Source organism: Glycine soja, chromosome 20 (genome assembly GCF_004193775.1).
Source record: "Glycine soja cultivar W05 chromosome 20, ASM419377v2, whole genome shotgun sequence".
Taxonomy (NCBI): domain Eukaryota; kingdom Viridiplantae; phylum Streptophyta; class Magnoliopsida; order Fabales; family Fabaceae; genus Glycine; species Glycine soja.
In genome coordinates, this window is record NC_041021.1 from 33,438,095 (window position 1) to 33,459,426 (window position 21,332).

Genomic DNA, 21,332 nt, shown 5'->3' on the forward strand with positions numbered 1-21,332 from the left:
GGACTGAATGCATGAAATTGAGGATGATGAAGGCCATGTTTGATTGTGATAGCCACTTAGCCAAAAAGCTGAACACATGCTTGAATGATTTATCCCTTGCACCCAGTTAGAGCTAAATGAATTATTGATTGATTGAACCCTGAGCCTATATAGTGTTATCTCCTGCTACCTTGTCTTAAGTTGTAGGAGAGCATCATCCACAGAAGCTTGGTTCAAAGAAAATTTGTCCAAAATTTGGGGGAGGCACTGGGTAAGAATTGAAATGGTCAAAGTAAATAGCATACACACACTATTGTTGTATATACACATAATGTCTTTGTATATATTGCGTTAAAAAAAACTGTAAGTACAAATGAAATTAATAAGTGTGTATGCTGCAAAATAATGAAATGAAGCTTAGTGCCTAAATAAAAGACAAGTATGGGTAGGAATGAATGAAAAAGTGAAGGTTTATCTATGGATGAATGCTCTCCTAGAACCTAAGCTTTTGAATCCTAGAAAAACCATGATTTGTTGGCAGCCTAACCCCATTACAAGCTTAGAAAGTCTTTCGGATTCATTTTGTGTGTTCATTGATGTATGACGAGATGAAATGCAAAGGTTGGGACTTGTGTTAGTTGTTTATGATGGAATGGGCCTAAAACTCGAGCTTGAGTGAAACAATGACTGTGAAGTTATGGTTGATGATCCTTCCTTGATTTCTGCCATCCTTACTAGCTTATTTCAGTTGAGACTCTAATGTGTATGCCCTACCTTTGAAAAGCTGCATGTTTGTGAAAATCAATCTTTTGAAGCAGTCCATGATATTCAGTTCATATGATGGAATTTCTCTATGAAGCAAACACCATTTTGAGTGATCACTGTAGTTTGTCACTTGAGGACAAGTGAACTGTTTTTTCTTTGCTTGAAGATAAGCAAAATTGTAAATTTGGGGAAGTTTGTTAGTCGTCTTATAGGACTAACTTTTGTATAAATTTTTTTTCCAAAACTTGTATATATCCCCCAATTTATGGTTATTTTGTAGTGATTTTGTAAATAAATCTTGTTTTATTGTTAAAGCTATCTCTAGAATATGTCCATTGGATTTAATGCTGAAATATGTGCAATTTCAGGTGAAAAAGAGGCTAAGTCATGAAGTGCTAAAAGTGACAGTTGAGCTTAGCACATCAATGGGCTAAGTGCGCATCCACTGCTAAGCGTAGTTTCAGCGCGCTTAGCGAGATAGAAGAATCTGGCAGAGCATCAATATTAAGGCTGCGCGCTAAGCGCAAGATCAGTGTGCTAAGCACAGTAGTTGTCTTTAGCCAGGCTCAGCGCACGACTGGCGCTAAGCGCAACGTGGCGAATTCAGAGCCTATTTAAGGCCTGTCTTGTGCAAAATTAGGGTACACAGAATTTTAATAACACTTTTGCACAGGCGGCAGCAAGAGGAGCAGCTTTTGCAGAGATACCTAGGTTTTGTACTCTCATTATTGTTAGGGATTTTCTGTAATGGCTGGATAAACACCCTTGTTGGGGATTTCTAAAGAGCAGCTGATCTAATTACTTTAATATCTAATTGATTGTGTTTCTTGTGTTCAATGCTTCTTTCAGTGCTTAAATTTTGTATGCTCTTGGTCTGATCAACCATTTGTGTGCCTGGTTAGGTGACTTTAGCATTGGGAAATGTACTATTGCTTTAGAACTTGAATGAAGTAGGATTGAAATTTAGTCTTAAATGAGGGATCTGCGGATTAAGTTTTGGTTTCAAATATGTTGTTACAATATTGTTGTTTGGTCTAAGTCTAGTCCAACAAGAGGGATCTGAGGACGAAGCTTAGGTTAAATTAGTCTAAAATTTCGTAAGCTATTTAAGCTAAGTCTAGTCCAACAAGAGGGATCTAAGGATGAAGCTTAGTTTAAGTTAGTCTAAACCTAGGAGGGCTGTCTAAATTAAGCCTAGTCCAACAAGATGGATCTGAGGATGAAGCTTTGATTGATTCAGTCTAACTAGGGATCGAGGTTTAGTAATTTAGGCTACAATATAGAACACAAAAGTATAATTGATTAGAGAAACATCTTTATATACATCAACTGGTTCATTAGAAAGACCCAACATCTTTACCTACTGTTGTCAGTCTTACTGTTTTTAGCCTAGACGTAGTTTAATTCTGTTCTAAATCATTAATTATCAATGTTTCTTTCAACAATGCCTTATCTTTGAATTTAACCCTGTCTAAGACTAGTTCCTTGAGTTCGATACTCGGATTCATCCATTTTAATTTTAAATACTTGACGATCCGGTGCGCTTTCCGGAAAACCGGATTTCCCTTGAACATATTTGTACAAACAAAAAGTGGACCAAAAAGTAACTGCAGGGGAAATCCAACACTCCTCCCGAAAATGCTTTCTTCCCGACAAAAGGTCCTTCGTAATTCAGAGCCCATTTTCCCCTATGGTCTTTCTGAGCTTGGGATACTTTCTTCAAGACGAGATCCCCTTCGCTGAACTTGCAAGGGTGTACCTTCTTGTCGAAAGCATTCTTCACCCGACTTTGATATAATTGTCCATGGCTCATGGTGGACAATCTCTTACCTTCTATAAGATTCAGCTAATCAAAGTGTGCTTGGGCCCATTTCGATTCTTCCAACCCTAACTCGGCCAGAATTCTCAAAGAGGGGACCTCTACTTCAAACGGCATCACAACCTCCATCCCATACACTAAAGAGAATGGAGTTGCCCTAGTTGATGTGTGCACCGAGGTTCGATAACCATGCAGCACGAAAGGGAGCATCTCGTGCCAATCCTTGTATGACACGATCATTTTCTGAACCATTTTCTTGATGTTCCTATTGGCAGCCTCAACTACCTCATTCATCTTGGGCCTATAAGGCGTAGAATTTTGATGTTGGATCTTGAAGTCCTCACACATTTCATTCATCATTTTGTTGTTCAGATTGGTGGCATTGTTAGTGATAATCTTCCTAGGCAACCTATACCGGCAGATTATCTCTTTCTTGATGAACCTGACCACCACACTCCTTGTCACACTGGCGTATGAAGTCACTTCAACGCATTTGGTGAAGTAGTCAATGGCGACCAAAATGAAGCGATGCCCATTCAAAGCTTTGGGCTCAATAGCCCGAATCACGTCTATTCCCCACATAGAGAACAGCCAAGGTGTCGCCAAGATGTTCAAAGGCATGGGTGGAGTGTTGCAATTGTCGACGAATGCCTGGCACTTGTGGCACTTTCTCACATGGATACAACAATTGTTTTCCATAGTGAGCCAATAATACCCTACCCTCAGAATCATTCGAGTCATGGCATGCCCGTTGACATGTATTCCAAAGGACCCCTCGTTAACTTCTACTAGCATCTGGTCAGCCTCCCTGGCATCCACACATTGGAGCAAAACCAGGTCATGGTTCCTTTTATACAAGATACCTCCACTTAGGAAGAAACCGTCTGCTAACCTTTGCAACATTATCTTGTCGTTGTTGAAAGCCTCACGTGGGTACTCCTTTTCTTCAATGTATTGCTTGATGTTGAAGCACCAAGGTTTACCATCTTACTCCTCTTCTATCAGGCAGCAATGTGTAGGCTTGCCGAGACATTTGAATTCGATGTACGGTAAGTCCCCATGCAGGGTCAGTTGGAACGTGGATGCTAGAGTGGCAAGCACATCGACCATTTGATTCTCCTCTCAGGGAATATGATGAAAGGAGATATCATAGAAGTACCCTATCAGTTTTTTGATGTAAGCCTGGTAGGGTATCAACTTATGATGCCTAGTCTCCCATTCTCCTCTCAATTGGTGTATCACCAAGGCTAAGTCTCCATATACTTTGAGCAATTTGACCTTGAAGTCAATTGCCGCTTGGATCCCAAGGGCGCACGCCTCGTACTCAACCATGTTATTCATGCAGTCGAAGCCCAACCTAGTCGTGAAGGGTATGCATTGATCATCGGGGGTAACCAAGACTGTCCCTACTCTGTGGCCTAGTGCATTGGACGCACTGTCAAACCATAATCCATTTATCCCTATCTTCATCCTCTACTTCTTCTTCGAACAAGGTCATGATGTCCTCATCTGGGAATTCTGGGTGCATCGGTTGGTACTCATTGATGGGCTGCTGAGCCAGGTAGTCTACCAAGGCGCTTCCTTTTATCGCCTTCTGTGTAACATAAACAATGTCGAATTCTGACAGCAGAACCTGCCACCGAGCGATCCGTTCGGTGAGAGCGGATTTTTCAAATATGTACTTGACTGGGTCAATTTTGGACACCAACCAAGTGGTGTACCTCAGCATGTATTGCCTTAGACGGTGGGCTGCCTACACCAAGGCATAGCATGTCCTTTCAAGCAAAGAATAGTTCATTTCCCATGTTGCAAACTTCTTGCTTAGGTAATAGATGGCCCGTTCCCTCTTTCCAAACTCGTCATGTTGCCCCAGCATACACCTCATCGACTCATCCAACACAATCATGTATAGGATAAGGGGTCTTCCAGGCACCGGTGGAACCAGGATAGGAGGATTCATAAGGTGTCACTTGATCCTTCTGAACGCCACTTGCCAGTCGTCGTTCCATTGGAAAGACTGGTTCTTGCACAATAGCTTGAAGACAGGCTCACAAGTAGCGGTGAGCTGTGATATGAACCTCGCTATATAATTCAGACGTCCTAGGAAGCCTCGGACCTGCTTTTCGGTGCGTGGCTCAGGCATTTCAAGGATGTCTTTCACCTTGTCCGAGTTCATCTCTATCCCTTTTTGGCTTACAATAAAACCGAGCAATTTTCTAGACTTTACCCCGAAGGTGCACTTGGCGGGATTTAATCTTAATCGGTACTTATGCAGCCTTTCGAACAACTTCCATAAGTTGACAAGGTGTTCCTCCTTAGTTTTCTACTTGGCAATCATATCATCCATGCAGAATTCAATTTCTTTGTGCATCATGTCGTGGAATAATGCTACCATAGCCCATTGGTAGGTTGCCCCAGCGTTCTTAAGCCTGATGGACATCACTTTGTAGTAGAACATCCCCCACAGGGTGATGAAGGTCATCTTTTCCATGTCCTCTGGTGCCATCTTTATTTGGTTATAGCCCAAAAACCCGTCCATGAAAGAAAACAAAGCAAAGTTGGCGGTGTTGTCTACAAAGACATTGATGTGCGGTAAAGGAAAGTTGTCTTTTGGATTGGCTCGGTTTAGATCCCAATAGTCCACGAACATTCGCACCTTCCCATATTTCTTAGGGACTGGCACAATGTTAGCAACCCATTGCGGGTATTGCGCCATAGCCAAGAAGCTGGCGTCAGATTGCTTTTTAACCTCTTCTTTTATTTTTAAGGACATTTCGGGCTTCATTCTCCGCAGCTTTTGCTTGACCGGGGAACACTAGGGATTTAGAGGTAATCGATGTTGCACAATGTCAGAATTTAGGCCTGGCATATCTTGGTATGACCAAGCAAAAATGTCTTGGTAGCCTTGTAGCAGAGCTACCAATTCATCTCGAACGTTTGTGGACATGCCTGTGCCCACCTTCACCTCTTTTCTTTCCTCGCCATCACCCAAGTTTACGATTTCCATCTCTTCTTGGTGTGGCTTCATCTCTCTATCTTCTTGTTCAACCATCCTTTTTAGCTCTAGGGAAAGCCCCCAATCCTCATTTTCCCTATCCTCAACTTGGTTTACCAGCTGCTCAAAATCGACGCCTGGGTCCTCGGTATCATTATCTTCACATGACTCATTGTCAGATCTGTACCATTTGATCGCAACAAAAATAAACATGTAGAAGAATGAGAATGGATGAAAAGTGTGAGAATAAATGAAGAAAGATTTTATATTTATATATTATGGTAGCAAAAGACAAGCCCAAAATAGGGAGAAAACCCTAAAGCCTAGGCCTAGCAATGGGGTTAGAACAAACAAATTACATTATGTTCGCCACAACTGGGTTGCTCGACAATTTGCCAGTTCTCTAACTTAAACTTCGAAGGACACAGCCGTACCCAATTTTATTGCTCTTGAGGGACTTCATCGTGGATCATGGCGACCCGCCCTTCACACATCCAGCTTGTGCTGAAAAAGCTTTTGTTGATGGGACATAAGGGAATCCCTTTCATTTGTGGTCGTTGCAAATGACCCATGCTCCTTCCCCTCATTTCTAGGGAAATCCTCCTTACATCGGTGTGTGTTGGTTTATATCCCAGCCCGAACCTTTCATGGTTGCCTGTGAACTCTATCAAGCTCGCCACATCATCATCGTTCCAGCTCGTATCCATGTCTCGACATCACACGGGCCACCATTAATGCGGCATCGGATAAACACGGTTGCATCGGGGGAGACTCAACATACGCGTTGCTCACCACTTCAAATGCTTGAAAGGCCATCTCCAAGAACTCCTCCGTGGCCTCTACATAGGGCGTAGAAGAATGACAACTTTCAAGAATGTCTTCCTCTCCCGAGACTATGATCAATTGCCCTTCCACCACAAATTTGAACCTTTGGTGAAGCGCTGAAGGGACTACCCAAATTGAGTGAATCCAAGGTTGGCCTAATAGGCAGCTATAGGCCAGGTTGATATCCATCACTTGGAAAGTGATCTAGCAGACATGGGGTCCAATCTGAATTGGGAGATCAATCTCCCCCCTTACGTCCCGGTGGCTGCCGTCAAAAGCCCGCACCACCATGGAGCTTGGCTTAGGTGTGACGTGTTGAAAGGCAATTTGTCCAACAGTCTTGGGCATGACATTAAGTGATGAGCCGTTTTCAATAAGCACCTTGGCCATGATGTGGTCCAAACACTTGACAGATACATGTAAGGCCCTATTATGTCCCCAACCCTCGACGGGTATTTCCTCATCGGCGAATGTGAGGTAATTGTTGGCGGTAATATTGTTGATGATGCCCCTGAAGCCCTCCTCAGATATGTATTGGGTGACGTGGGCTTCGTTCAAGATTTTAACCAAAAGCGCCCGATGAGGCTCCGAGTTCATGAGTAGTCCTAATAGGGAGATCCTAGCAAGGGTTTTATTGAGTTGTTCATGTACCTTGAACTTACTCTGCTGAATGATGCGTAGGAACTCAATTACTTCTTCAGCGGATATTCCTTTTTTGCTAAAGTCCTCTTCTTCCTTAGCAAACCATTCGGCTAGGACCTCCTCATCCAGAATTGGGCTCGCCTTGCTAGTTTCTCCCTTCGGGTCTATAGCTCGCACCGAGAGCTCGAGTGCTGCAAAGATCTGCCCGCTACGAGTTACGCCGCTTGTGCCGGAGATGTTTATGACCTTGGCGGCGGATAGGTCATCCACGACGAACTCGTCTTTCCTTCCATCGGGCCTTTGAGGGGCATACTTCCACGGGACCACCTTGTCACTCTTGTAAGGGAAAATGGCAAGCTTCTTAACCAGAATAGGTTGGAAGCCTCGGGGCTTGTGCGTGATGACATCTCAAGTGAAGTGTATCACCAAGTGATGCAATCCTACCCCGCAAGGGCATTGGCTAGAAGACTCCAAGTAGATTGGGCTAGAGATCCAAGGAAAGGCCCTAGGGTTCTCATGAGCCTTAGGGTAGATTTCGAGCCCATGGGCTAAGTATGAGCCCGCTTATCTTTGTAAATATTAGAATAGGTTATTCCTTCGTCTAGGCCTTGTATTTTGGCCATTCTAGTAGTATAGGGTTTTAGCCTTGTATTTCGGGGCATTTTGAGTTGTCTTTGTAATAAGGACTTTTTTTTGTTATTTTCATGTTCTTGATGGAAGCTTGCTTGTGGAGCTTCTATGGAGGCTGGATCTTTGAGCTTCAATGAGGTCCTTCAATGGTGATTTTTCACCATGGAGATGCAGCGGAAGGCAAAGGAGAAGAGGATAGGGGAGGCACCATCCACTAGGGAATAAGCCAAGGAAGAAGGAGCTTCACCACCAAGAATTGCCTTGGATAAGAAGCTTGAAGAGGATGCTTTAATGGAGGAAAAGAAAGAGAGAAGGGGGGAGCACGAAATTGAAGGAATAAAAGGGGGAAAGAAGTGGAACTTTGAAGTGTATCTCATAAGACTTTCATTCATCAAAGTTACAACAAGTGTTACACATGCTTCTATTTATAGACTAGGTAGCTTCCTTGAGAAGCTTTCTTGAGAAAACTTCCTTGAGAAGCTTCTTTGAGAAAACTTCCTTGAGAAGCTAGAGCTTAGCTACACACACCCCTCTCATAACTAAGCTCACCTCCTTGAGAAGCTTCCTTAAGAAGATTCCTTAAGAAGCTAGAGCTTAGCTACACATACCTCTATAATAGCTAAGCTCACCTCCTTGAGATGAGAAGCTAGAGCTTAGCTACACACCCCCTATAATAGCTAAGCTCACCCCCATGACAAAAAACATGAAAATAACAAAAAAAAGTCCTTATTACAAAGACAACTCAAAATGCCCCGAAATACAAGGCTAAAACCCTATACTACTAGAATGGCCAAAATACAAGGCCTAGACGAAGGAATAACCTATTCTAATATTTACAAAGATAAGCGGGCTCATACTTAGCCCATGGGCTCGAAATCTACCCTAAGGCTCATGAGAACCCTAGGGCCTTTCCATGGATCTCTAGCCCAATCTACTTGGAGTCTTCTAGCCAATGCACTTGCGGGGTAGGATTGCATCAGGTGGTTCCTTTGTCGGTTTGAGGAATTGTATAGCTTTCTTAAGCTTGATAGGTAATTACCTCTATGTATAGATGGGTAGAAGATAAAGAATATATATGATTTCTAGTACTCTTTTGATGGGATACAAATTCTTTTGGGGCCTTTTACATGTACTGTTTTTTGGTTGGATTAGTCACACCTTGTGGTCTAAATTTGGATTATTATTTTATAAATTTCTTTGGCTTTGTTTAAAAATTATATTAAATTTAAATTTAATGCTATATAGATTATTGGATGTTATTCTATATTATAAAATATTGATTGGCCAATGTTAAAATAAATGAGCAAGGGCTTGGAACTTAGAGCCTACCGAAGTCAGAAAATCTCTTTCCTACCTCATTACACAAACACAACACATCCTTGAAGGAGAACAACAGAAGGGAGAAGAAGAGTTTGAGGCCCCGCACACACCTACACTCTTAGAGACATGGAGTGTTAGAATCCATTAATTGTAGGGATTAGATATGATTTGAATTTAAATTGTAATTGATCAAAATTTCTATATATTTTCTCCTTTTTTATTTGTAATTCTGTTTTGATATTTTGTCCTCAATAATCATGGAAAGATGGTAGAGAGGATCATGTATTTATTCACTGTTTCATATCAATGAAAATTACCAGATTTCATTTTCTTAACATGGTATCAGAGCCAGGTTGAGTGAATAAGGAAAAACCATCTCTCACTGGGGACCAACTGTCCCCGGTGAGTCCTTTTACTTGCTGCCTTTCTTCTATCATTCTTTTATTCCACTTGTTGTCCTTCTTCCAGGGAACTATTTTTGTTTTCCAACAATTTTTCTGGAAAGTGTTCTTATCCAGTGAACCATATTTCGTTGTACAGAAGCTGTCATTGCTAGCACCACCGGACTCGTCTCTTCATCGCCGGTCAAGCCCACCTTTCTTTGGCGCCATCTGAGCTGCCACGTGCCACCACCTTCTCCGGCCATCTTTTTTAATCTTTTCACGTTTTGTCAAATCTACTCTTCTTCGGAGCAATCTAGGTGCACCCACTACCACCATGGTGCTTGTCTTCCTCCAATTCCGTTTCTACTGTTCTTTTTTTCTCTATCCCTCTGTTGAGTCTCCACCATTGGTTATGAAGCTTCCAACTCTTGGTTTTAAGAAAGTCGAAACTTGCTTTGAACCTTCTGAGGCTGAAGTGTTTTCCAGCTCTCTCTTTTTCAAGCAATATTCGAAGACTTCGTCAACATCTTTGAGTTGTCCTTCAAATGTTTTTTTGTGGAACTCCATTTCTGTTATGTTTTTTATTTATTAGTGGGAATAAATTTTCTTGTAACAAGTTGATTACTTAGTAAGCTTCAGCTTGAGGGGGAGTGTTGAAAATTAGAATTAATATTTTGATTCTAGTATTAATTACAATTTATAGGGATATTATCTTTGATTTAGCGAAAACAAAATATCCTCTATTTATGTATAACTAATATAAGTATTCTAGTACCATTTTCTAAACATGGTATCAGAGCCAACTCTAATTACCTCTCTTCTTTAGGAATTGGAGATTAGCTTCTAAGTTTGAAAATGGAGGATAGGTCAAATAAATCAGATTATGCTCCACATATGCAGGATCTATCTCCAATCCTTACACCTGAGCGTCTTGATGGTACAAATTATATTGAATGGCCCCTAAATGCAAAGAACAAGATCAGAGGTCATAGGCGTTGGGGTTACAGTCAATCCTTCGGGGTTGATTACCAAGAAACCTTTGCACCAGTTGCAAAGGGTTACACTCAATCCTTTGGGGTTGATTACCAAGAAACCTTTGCACCAGTTGCAAAGCTCAATACAATGAGGGTGTTATTATGACTAGCAGCAAATCAAGATTGGCCACTTCTTCAATTCGATGTAAAAAATGATTTTTTACATGGATATTTAAAGGCCCTTAGTAATTCTCTTGACAAGTTGGGAATGTGTGACATCTATGCACCAACTTGAAAGGGGGTGTTAGAATCCATTAATTGTAGGGATTAGATATGATGATTTGAATTTAAATTATAATTGATCCAAATCCCTATATATTTTCTCCTTTTTTATTTGTGGTTCTGTTTTGATATTTTGTCCTCAATAATCATGGAAAGATGGTAGAGAGAATCATGTATTTATTCACTGTTTCATATCAATAAAAATTACCAGATTCCATTTTCTTAACATGGAGCACATTGTTAGTGCTTCCCATTCATCATCTCCCCCTTCCCCTCCTTAATCATGCATTATTATTGTATGATTTCTGGTTTAAATTAATTATTGAACCCCTAACATGAGGAAAATTTGGATTTTTCATATTTTGCATGATTTGTTGGTTGTTTAATGTTGGCTTGATGATTAGAAGCCCAACAAATTGGTTTTTTGTTCTTTCATGGTGCTTTGGAATGGTTGAGTGGCCAAAAATGGTCTGGTGCAAGTAGATCTCATAAAAATCATGGTTTCCACAATTGTGTCTTTACTTGAGCAAGCCTATTTTGGTTTAGTTAGAAGAATTACTTTGGTTGAGTGGGATATTCTCGTCGAACTATAATGCATTATTTTGGTTGAGCAAAAAACTCTCGATAAGCAAAAATTCAACTCGAGAATTTTATTAGTTGAGTGAGAACTATCCTCACTAAGTGAGAAATAGGTCAAAAAAACATAAGACTCCGTACATGATTGTAAAGTGTAATTTAGGTGCACTAAGAGATATCTAGCCTTCAATGAGTAAGTAATCCTTGTAAGTGATAACTCAAACCTTGCACTACCTTAAGCAATAAAGTGAAGCTTTTGTCACTTTACCCATATCTGACCTTCACATTAACTAGACTTAACACCCCTGACAACAGTGTCAATGACCTTTTGTACCTCGGATACAAAGACTTCTTCGAATCACTTTCCATTGTATCATACATAGGGGCATGTACTTACTGAAAAAGACTCTTGTTCAAGATCACAAATCATATCCTCTAATCAATCTCCCATTTCTACATCAACCGGTTCAATTTGGGACCTTCTTTGAATGTCTGTCAATTCACCATGTCATATCTATGTTGTATAATTCTTAATCCTATCACACTGAAGATGTTCCGATATGTCATCTAGCACTTGTCGTCTCCCATTCAAATAGTTTATACAAGGACATAAATATTTTCCATCCTCATCCGGTCGAGTTCTTTCCAAGGAAAATTCCAAGAACTATTCAACCTCTTCCTTATACGTAGGGCTCATGTGACTTGCATTCATCCAACTTTGATCCATCTAATAACTTTGTGATACTCATAAAGTTATTCCATGCATCAAAACCTCACTTTTTTCATTAAAGGTGTGACCCTATCCCATTCAGGAATATATTTTTGTATAGTAGATTCATACGTAAACGTTAAGTTTCTTTTCTTAGATATGACAAAATTTTGACAATATTTCGCATTGATCTCTAAGTACACGACATGAAAGTCGTGACATGAATTCCACCACAATAAAGTATGCACTTGGAGAATAAAGTAAAATGCACTATACCGAAATTTCATCAAATTTAAGAAAAAAGAGTTAACCTATACACATGAATCTACTATAAAAATGATTATTTCCAAGCTATCCAAACAAACAATTCCAAATTCAATATAATGATTAATCCAAACTGTCCAGAAGAATCATTATATTGATTCTCAAACAAAAAATTAAGGTTCACTCATAATGAATATGACTTGTATATAAAACGACAATAATTAATAGAACAGAGCGATACATTAAAATAATCATACCATAGTTTTACTTTTATCAACTAATTTCAAACTTATAACAAATTGAAGTAAAATATTCGTAGTGAACATAGTATTTGTAAGAGAAATGTTACCTTAATAACTGGGCTTCTGGGTGATCTGCAATAAGTGACTTTGGGGATGATTTAGTGGTCTAATTGAAGGATAATCTTTAAAGCTGCAACATTGAGTAAAGTGGTGTTGCCTGCAACAAAATACATGCCATTATTAAAGCAGTATATATATGAATGAGAGCATGTGGTGTGTGCAAGAAAATAAACATTGTTCATAAACAATTATTTACTCTAGAAGAAGAAAAAAAAATTCTCTTCATAATTCAAATTAATTTCTCACAACAGGATAACATGCAATAATATCTAAGACACAACCATAATGAACCAAAATAATGTGGTGTTACTTTGACGAACAAAAATTAAAAATAACTAAATTAATCGCTTGTATTATGAATGTAACATAATATTATAATGGATTATGGAGCAAGTTGAAGGTAACATTGGTTTATTCCACAGTCAAAATACAAGCCAAGACAGGCCAACTAATTAATTTAATTAAGTAATTTAATGTGGATTTATAAGTGAAGGGTGTTTATGGTAATTCACAATTGCTAACAATATCTTCTGGACACTTAATTAAAGGAGGAACCTTAAAATGTCATGAAATAGAACAATATATTGAAACCATATTTGCTTACAGAGGTCCTTAGTTTATCATAAGAAAATGGAGCTAAGCTTATGCCCTGCATAAGGTATATGCATTCATTTATTACATAATCAAATACCTAATATGAGTAACTTGGGTATAGAATTTTTGGAAGGACTAACATCAGTATTTGAATTTATTGGTTCATAAGAGCTAATTATATCTTCTTTGTTTAGAAGTAATTCAAAATAGATTCATGCATTCAACATATAATGATAATATGTAATGTGCAGTTCTTTTATAAAATGTTAAAAAGTTCATGCATCACATGTTACATTCATTTACTTTTCATAGGAATTAAAAATACTACGTACTGTTTACAAAATTCCCAACAAATGGCATAAACCAAACCAAATCCATTTATAGGATTGGATTTCCTTTTTCAAAACCAGTTTGTTTTTGGTTCAAAATCAATTTGGTTTAAGACCAATTATTAGTGTTTTTATGGTGTTTATCAAGAATAATAAAGAATAAAAATAAAACAAAAATGAGACAAATGAAATATATCTTTAGTAATAAAAGAACGACCAGTTCTTCCACGCATCATCTCATTTGTTTTTTGGCATTATTTTATTTCTCCCACTTGTTTCCTGCCTCGTCTTTACTTGTCTTCATCTTTGTTCCTCCATTTCATGTTTTTTGTTCAAAATTCATTTTGAAATCAATAGGCCAAGCTACGATGACGCTAGGTTGCAGACCTGGGAGGTCACATTGTCGAGCCTTAATGACATCTACCCGAGCTAATCTTCCTCATCTGCTTCATTCCTTCATTTCGCGGTTTATTTCAAATTCCAATTTCAAATCTCATAGCATTCTTCTCACTAGCTTCCAAAGCTACGAGGTGACCTAAGCCAACTATCTACATTAGGCACTTCATAGCAAAAATCCCAACCAGATATTAGTTGTTATGTGTCTGTTTCAACATTTGTGCCTAGCTTCCCATTAGTTTTCTTTCAATCTCATTTCTTGATTCCAGTTGGATGCTCGACAACCTAAATGGGATTCTGTAGTTTCATTATCCATTGTATAAAGGTTGTTGAATTGTGGTTATTCAACAAGCTAATGTCAATTGGTAAGGGTCATGTTCTATTTTGAAGATAGAATAATGTTGTTCTATGTACTATAAAGAGCCTTATTTTTTTAGTTTATGTGTGTTTACTATATTATCACGATTCTATATTCATTAAAATTTTCTCTATTATGCATTTTCATTTTATGTTGCAGGAAGCTTCTACAAGTGTCAGATTAACAACGTCGTCATGCTTTATAAGATTAACAACCTCATCTTGCTTCGTAAGTGTGTATCGCTCTGTATATGGATTCATTTAGACTAATGGATGTTTAATGTCTTTATGACAATCATGTTTTGGATATTTGGAATTTTTGCAGTTGGTGTTGAAAGTTTAATGGCAACTGGTATGGATTTCTAGCAATTCCTTTAAGTTGTGGTGGTTGTATTAATTATAGCTGACATGTGTAGTGGTTCTGTTTGGAATAACTATAATTTTTGTATTTGTGTAGAATTGTTTCATAGGTTGAACTCCATAGCTGAAATAGATGACCAAAAGGAAACTTGGAAGATTGTTGTTCAAGTGATAAACATGTGGACTATACCAAGATCGCCTAAGTTTATTGTTGAATTAATTTTAGTTGACAAGAAGGTCAGGTTAACTAATTTTTACTAGATATGTTGTATGGATTAGTTGTTGATTGTTGTTTATAGAAAATCTTTTTAGAACTATCACTTCTCATGTTGATTGTCCAAGGTGATAAAATTCTAGCACAAATGAGGAATGTTGATGTTCAACTTGATAATGTAATTTTTTATGTTGGTCACACTTATGATATTCATAACTTTGAAGTAGAAAAGAATAGTGCTCATTATAAAGCAACACACCATGGCTTTAAAATAAATTTTGTAAATGCAACTAAAGTCACACCTCACAAAATACTAGAAATACCTAAAAAAATGTACAACTTCACAATGTTTGATGACATTGTAAGTGGCTCAATCAGCACTAACTTTTTAATAGGTACAATTTTTGAACATGTGCTTATTGAACAAATTTACATGTTAGTGTCGTTGTTCTCTCTAATGATGGATTTTTTTTGAAGATGTTATTGGTGAGGTTGTTGAGATTGGGCAGGGGAATCTGCATGGCAAGCCAAAGAAAGTTGTATTTGCAATGAAAAATGGATGGTATTCATTATTATTTACAAAAATAGAAATTTGAGTCAGTTTTAAATGTTAGTTGCATGAATAATTCATTTTAATGTGACACAATGGAAGTATCATGAGTTGTACTTTGTGAGAGTCACTGGCTCTAGAGTTTAAGGATTGTTTTGATAGACATGTTTTTGGTCTTGTGGTGTTGTTGCTCAGTCTAGCTAAAATCAAAGAAGCAAGAGGTTGTTGTTTCATTGTAAGTGCATTTTTCTAAATATACATTTTATTTTGAACTAATATAAACTTTTTTCGTTTTCTATAGGTACTTATCCAATAGCAATCCAGAATTCAATGCATGCACGGTTCTCAATTCTTTGTGAATACTGACATGAAATAATTTTTGGAATTCAAGGATCGGTTTGTCACTTCATTCATGATACTTCCATCTATGTTGTGATTTAGTTATGAATATTTTAAACTTATTTATCAGTACATATGTTTACTTATTTCAAAATTGATCTGACACAACTAACAATGGTTCTGTGTACCCAAATAGGCAGTCAAATTTCGGGATCTTTAATGTATTCTCTTGTAGATCGGTTTCTGCATAATGCCCAAGTGAAATGATTTTATGAACTTAGCCAATTGAAAAAGGTTTGAGATAATATTTGATGCATTTGTTGGGTTTGAAATATTGTAGTTCATTTTTATAAAGAACCAGTTTTGTTGTAGGAGTGTGTATGTGTTGCTGTGGCTACTATAAGCAAGTTGTTGGTAGTGAATGGGTGAATTTATGTAACAAAAAAAGCTGATGGAGGGGGTTCGTCGTTTGTTTTTGTTGGGTGTGGTAATAACTTGCAGCGAATGAATTTTTTTATTTATGTGCGTACCTATTGATTCACCAATTCGTGTCATAGGTTTCGCGTGGATATCAAAGTTGGTCAACCTAATGAGTCTATAATTTTTACACTATGGGATCGAGAATGTTATGCTTTGATAAAGGAGACTACATATGAGATTAGGCAAAAAATGATTAGTATTGTAATGGTATGTTAAAAATTAATGGCTCCATAATTCTAATTACATAGGATGGAGTATTTGATGCAAGAGATATACCGGAAGAACTTGATCGTGTTTTGGGCAAAAGATTAGCTTTCAAATTTAAGGTTGTCCCTGCAAATACATGTCATTCTGTGTCTCAGTTATCTAATGATGATGATTTAATCAACTTTGTTCTTTCAAAGCTTCCAACCTTACAACATCAGGTAAGGTTTTTTTAGTTGTTGCCATGTTTAATATTCACTGTATTAGTTACTAATAACTACCTTATTTTTTTATTATTAAGGATGAAGCTTCGCCTTTTGTATCGATGATGCAAGAGATTAATGATGTTGGTGATATTGTAAGTTATTTGTTGTTTCCAGTCATTAGGTTATCTTTTAAAGTGTCATGCATTTGCAAGCTTTATAGAATAATTTGGCCAATGTTGATATGCTACTTATTTTATTATGTACTATTTTAATGGTCAATTACTGATTGAATATATATCATGTGTTGTAGCAATGTTTATCAGCCACTGCTGAGTCTGATCCAACACTCTTGGGATCCATCACACCGGCTAAGCGCATTTTTCCATTGTCTCACAGTCAACTGGATGGAATACCATTCGAAGATTTATCATCCATACAACTATCCTCAACTAGGCTGGGCAAAAAGCATATCAAGACTGAATTATCACCATGATCCACTGTTGAAATCGCAGACCTTCCTTATTTTTTTTTGTCAATTTGAACTAATGTAAGCAATTATATGATTATTTTGAGCACATTATCACACATGTGTTGTGGTGAAATGTGTAAAACATGGACAAAACATTTCTAGGTTGTAATTTTATTTAGTGTAGTGGTCAATATGGTATTTTATATTTTGTGATTTTGTAATTTGAGTTAATTCTATTATATGTTGATTTACTAGAGTGTTTAATATGTTGAAAATATAAATCAAGCTTGAAACTCTTTTTGTTATTTGGTCCATATAGTTAACAACACGATGACGAATAAATGGGTAAGTGTTTGGTGATTTTAGAAACATTATATAATGTAACCAGGCTTAATATATATCAATTTGTAATTGATAAGTTAAAATGGGATCACTTGATTGACAATCATAATTGACAATACCTAGCCAAAAATCAGGATAAGCGTTTTTCCTTACTTCAATTGTACAATCATATTAATAGTGACAGATGTAATGGATTAAAGCATAGTTGTAGTACAAAATATTTGTTTGTGCACTATACAGTTGTAGACGAAGATCTTTTAGCTTTGAGATAAGTAGATTGCAACAATCACTATCGGTAGAGGCTACTAACTTTTGTACTTATGAAGTGATAGGTTAAAATTCTCAAGATTACAAACATTGTGAAGTAAGAAATTGCATTACAGAAGGATACAGTAGAAGTGCATTGGTGTGATTGTGAGAAATCTGATTTCACCAAGTTGATTTCAGAAGCACACAACACATATACCTTTGAAACACCCTTATGCTAAGGTGATGGCAATTTCATGATACATGTTAATCCCAATGAAGGCTATTACTCCTTCTATTACTTGTTGGGCTCTGAGGGCTCAAATCAGTAAGCTATGGAAAATAGTTGAGCACGCCAATGGAAATGCAATTGGGAGGTTCAAAATGATTTTATTTGATAGCCAGGTATGCATTTTTTGTGTGTATAGGTTATTTGTGTCTTAATCAATATAGTGACAAAATTGTCTTTCTGGTTTACACCAAGTTTTGTTTTTATATTGAATAAGGGTGATCAAATTGAAACATCTATAAGAGAAGATATTTGGAATCTCTTGAGTTTAAATATGGATGAAGGAAAGTTCTATATTTTGAAGAATGTTAGTGTATTGAGAAATGGTGCTGATTTTTGCCATGCAAATCATGAATATAAGCTTGAAATAACAAGATTCTCTGTTGTTACATCAATGGTGTCTGAATCGTTGAATCAATTTGAGACTAGTTCCATTAGGAGCCTTTACTGAACCTTTTCAAATTCTTGTGTATTGTATAGGTATAGTAGTTATCTTATTGTAATATGATTTAGGTATAATGTTCTGAGCAAGTTGGTGATTTTATTTGTTTAATATTTTATGTGATGTAGACATAGTTAGATGGATTTCAACAATATCATCGGTGAAAAAATTTGTGAAAAATGGCATGACTACTCAAAGGATATTTGTTCACCTTACTGATGGAGAGTATGATTCACTTTTTTTGAAGTTACATTTTGTATAATACCCAGTGTCTGATAGTCAATTGTATGTGCAGGAACACTATTGAATATGTTTTCTGTGATGAATATGTTAAAGTTATAATAGCGTTAGTAAGAGATAGTAATGGTCCAACTTTTTTTTTTGGTAATTCAACATAGCAGATTGTAAAGATGTGTTGCATTGACTCATGGTAGGCATTAATATTAATTTTGAGAGTCGTTGTAGGTTGATGATGCAACATTAATTTGAAAGTGTCGATTAACTAAATACATGTCAATGAATCAGGTGAAATGTATGTTGAAACTATGGCCAACGTCAGCAACATATTATTGGATCCAAGCTTACCAATCATGCCTAATTTTGGAATAAGGTATCCATTTATTTATTGTGTAGATATTGCAGTTGTGATTTTTGGCATAATGTGTATTTTGTTTGTCAATTGTTTCATGCTTGCGGTGAACATTAATGTTACATGTGTTATAGCAGAGTCAAACCTGACAAAGTATAAATGTGTATTTCACATTCCTGATTCTTAATGCCCACAAAAGGATTGCAGATGTGCATTTATTTGGATCAGTCAATATTTTTACTCCTTGATATACAACTGTATAGTTGGATTGTGAAATACACGCAATATGGTCTTCACTAATATCTAAATATGGTGTTGTTCAATGTTAAGGATAATTTATGTGTAATTTGGGCCAAAATTGTTGGATTCATGGATAATAATCCTTGGTGGGAGATAGAAAATGGCCAACGATTGGTCAAATATGATGACACCAGACATTACCGGACTGAACTCAGTGTTTCACTCATTCCTAGGTAAACATATTTAATTGATACATTATGTTTTGTATCCATGTTGAACCTGTGAACACTGAAACATCAATAAGTTACATGTATTCATTAATAGCTCAAGTTTATGATGAATCTGGAACTGCATGGTTAAAATTACCAAATTCTGATGTACCAAAGTTGCTCAATGAGGAATGCCATAATCTTATTTTGACAACTGAAGTAGTTACAAATTTATCATGGACATGTGATGGTTTTAATAGTATAACCAATGTTTACTAAAGTTGCTTTGCTGACTTATTCATGCAAGATCCTGGTTCTAGAGTGTATCCTGCACATGTAATGTCGCTTATCATCTTCTATTTTTAATAGAAAGAGAAAGTGCTTAAGGTAGATGTCTTGGAGATGTTGTTAACTATCCTAATGCATATACGGTACATCAAATCCGTCATGACAAGCAAGTGCTAAGGATGTTTCATTCCAAGGAGTTCTTAACTATGGCACAAGAGGTATGCGAAGTATTGAATGTTATTATATTCTAATGGTTAGTAAAGTGTTTTTTTTACTGATTATGTAACAATATCATATTGGCAGTTAGGTGCAAAGACAGTTGCATAGAGATCATCGATTGAAAATACTAAGATGATCATTATGTAGTCTACTCCACCTACAGTGTTAATTGAATGGATTAAGAAGAAAAAGCAGGACCTCAGGTGTCAAGGTTTTGGCGTAAGCAGGAATGATGCACCCCAAGCTACACAAATTTGGAATGATGAATCCACATCTTCTTAATTATTACAAATTGGGTCATGATTGTAACATATAACTATTGTGATCAAATTCGATGTTAAGAATAGTGCATTTGGGGATATTATTTTGTTTTTTTGTTCTCCTTTAATGTAAGTCAGTGCTCATAAACAATATGAGAAGGAAATACAAAATACATGCCCATTTTTAATGTCCAAAATATGATCATTGTCAACTATATGACAATTTTTAACTAAAACTTTTCTAAAATAGAAACAAAAATCACGTTTTAGTCTATGTATGAAGTTTAGTGTTAGTAGCAATAAACTGTTATATTATCCTTTACAAGTCAACAAAAATATAATGAAAGAGGTGTTAGGCGTCCTGAGAGCATATTATCAAAAGCAATTTTTAGCTCAAGATGTTATAAAATACAAACAAAAGTGACATATTAACCACGCATCATGTTTATTGTTAGTTGCAATTAACTATTATAATATAGTTTACCAATGACAAAGCATTAGAAATGATATTCATTCTAAACTTAATGCGCTTAAACCAATGATAGCAAAGCACATCAGTGCCCAACAAATATCACTAAAAAGGTGTTAGCTATCATGGGAACTTATTATCAAAAGCAAAAGGAGGTTTTCTTTACACGTGTGATTGTAGCCTATTACCAATTGAATGGGATAGCTCTATAAACTTATAGCCTATTATTAGCTTATTTTATCAGCAAAAAGGTAAGTGTTGGCTAAAAGATGGCTATAAGTCTACTAAGTCTACCATCTACTATAAAACTGGTGTGATCAACAAAAGTTGTCAAACAAGTGGTCTAAGAGTTCCAATAAGTCACTTTTTGTTTTCTAATCATGATACCATGAAAAACCATGATTAAGAGTACTAAATTATCGATGTGGTAGACTTGGTATATGATTTTTCAAGGCTAAAACCTTATGCAAGAACTGTGTTATAGGTGGTAGGTGAATTATGATTGATGTAACGGTGTGGTTCCCATCCACACAACTGTATATGTTTAAACAAATAACATGAATCTTCAAAGGCTCATTAAGAAATTTGGTTAGTGGTATTCTGCTAAGACATCTTCAGTTCTTAGTTATACAAAGTAACAGTTTCATGTTATTAACCATGGAAGAAGTGGGATCTAACAACACAGTTTCTGCAAAATCTACAAGATTAAAAAGAAA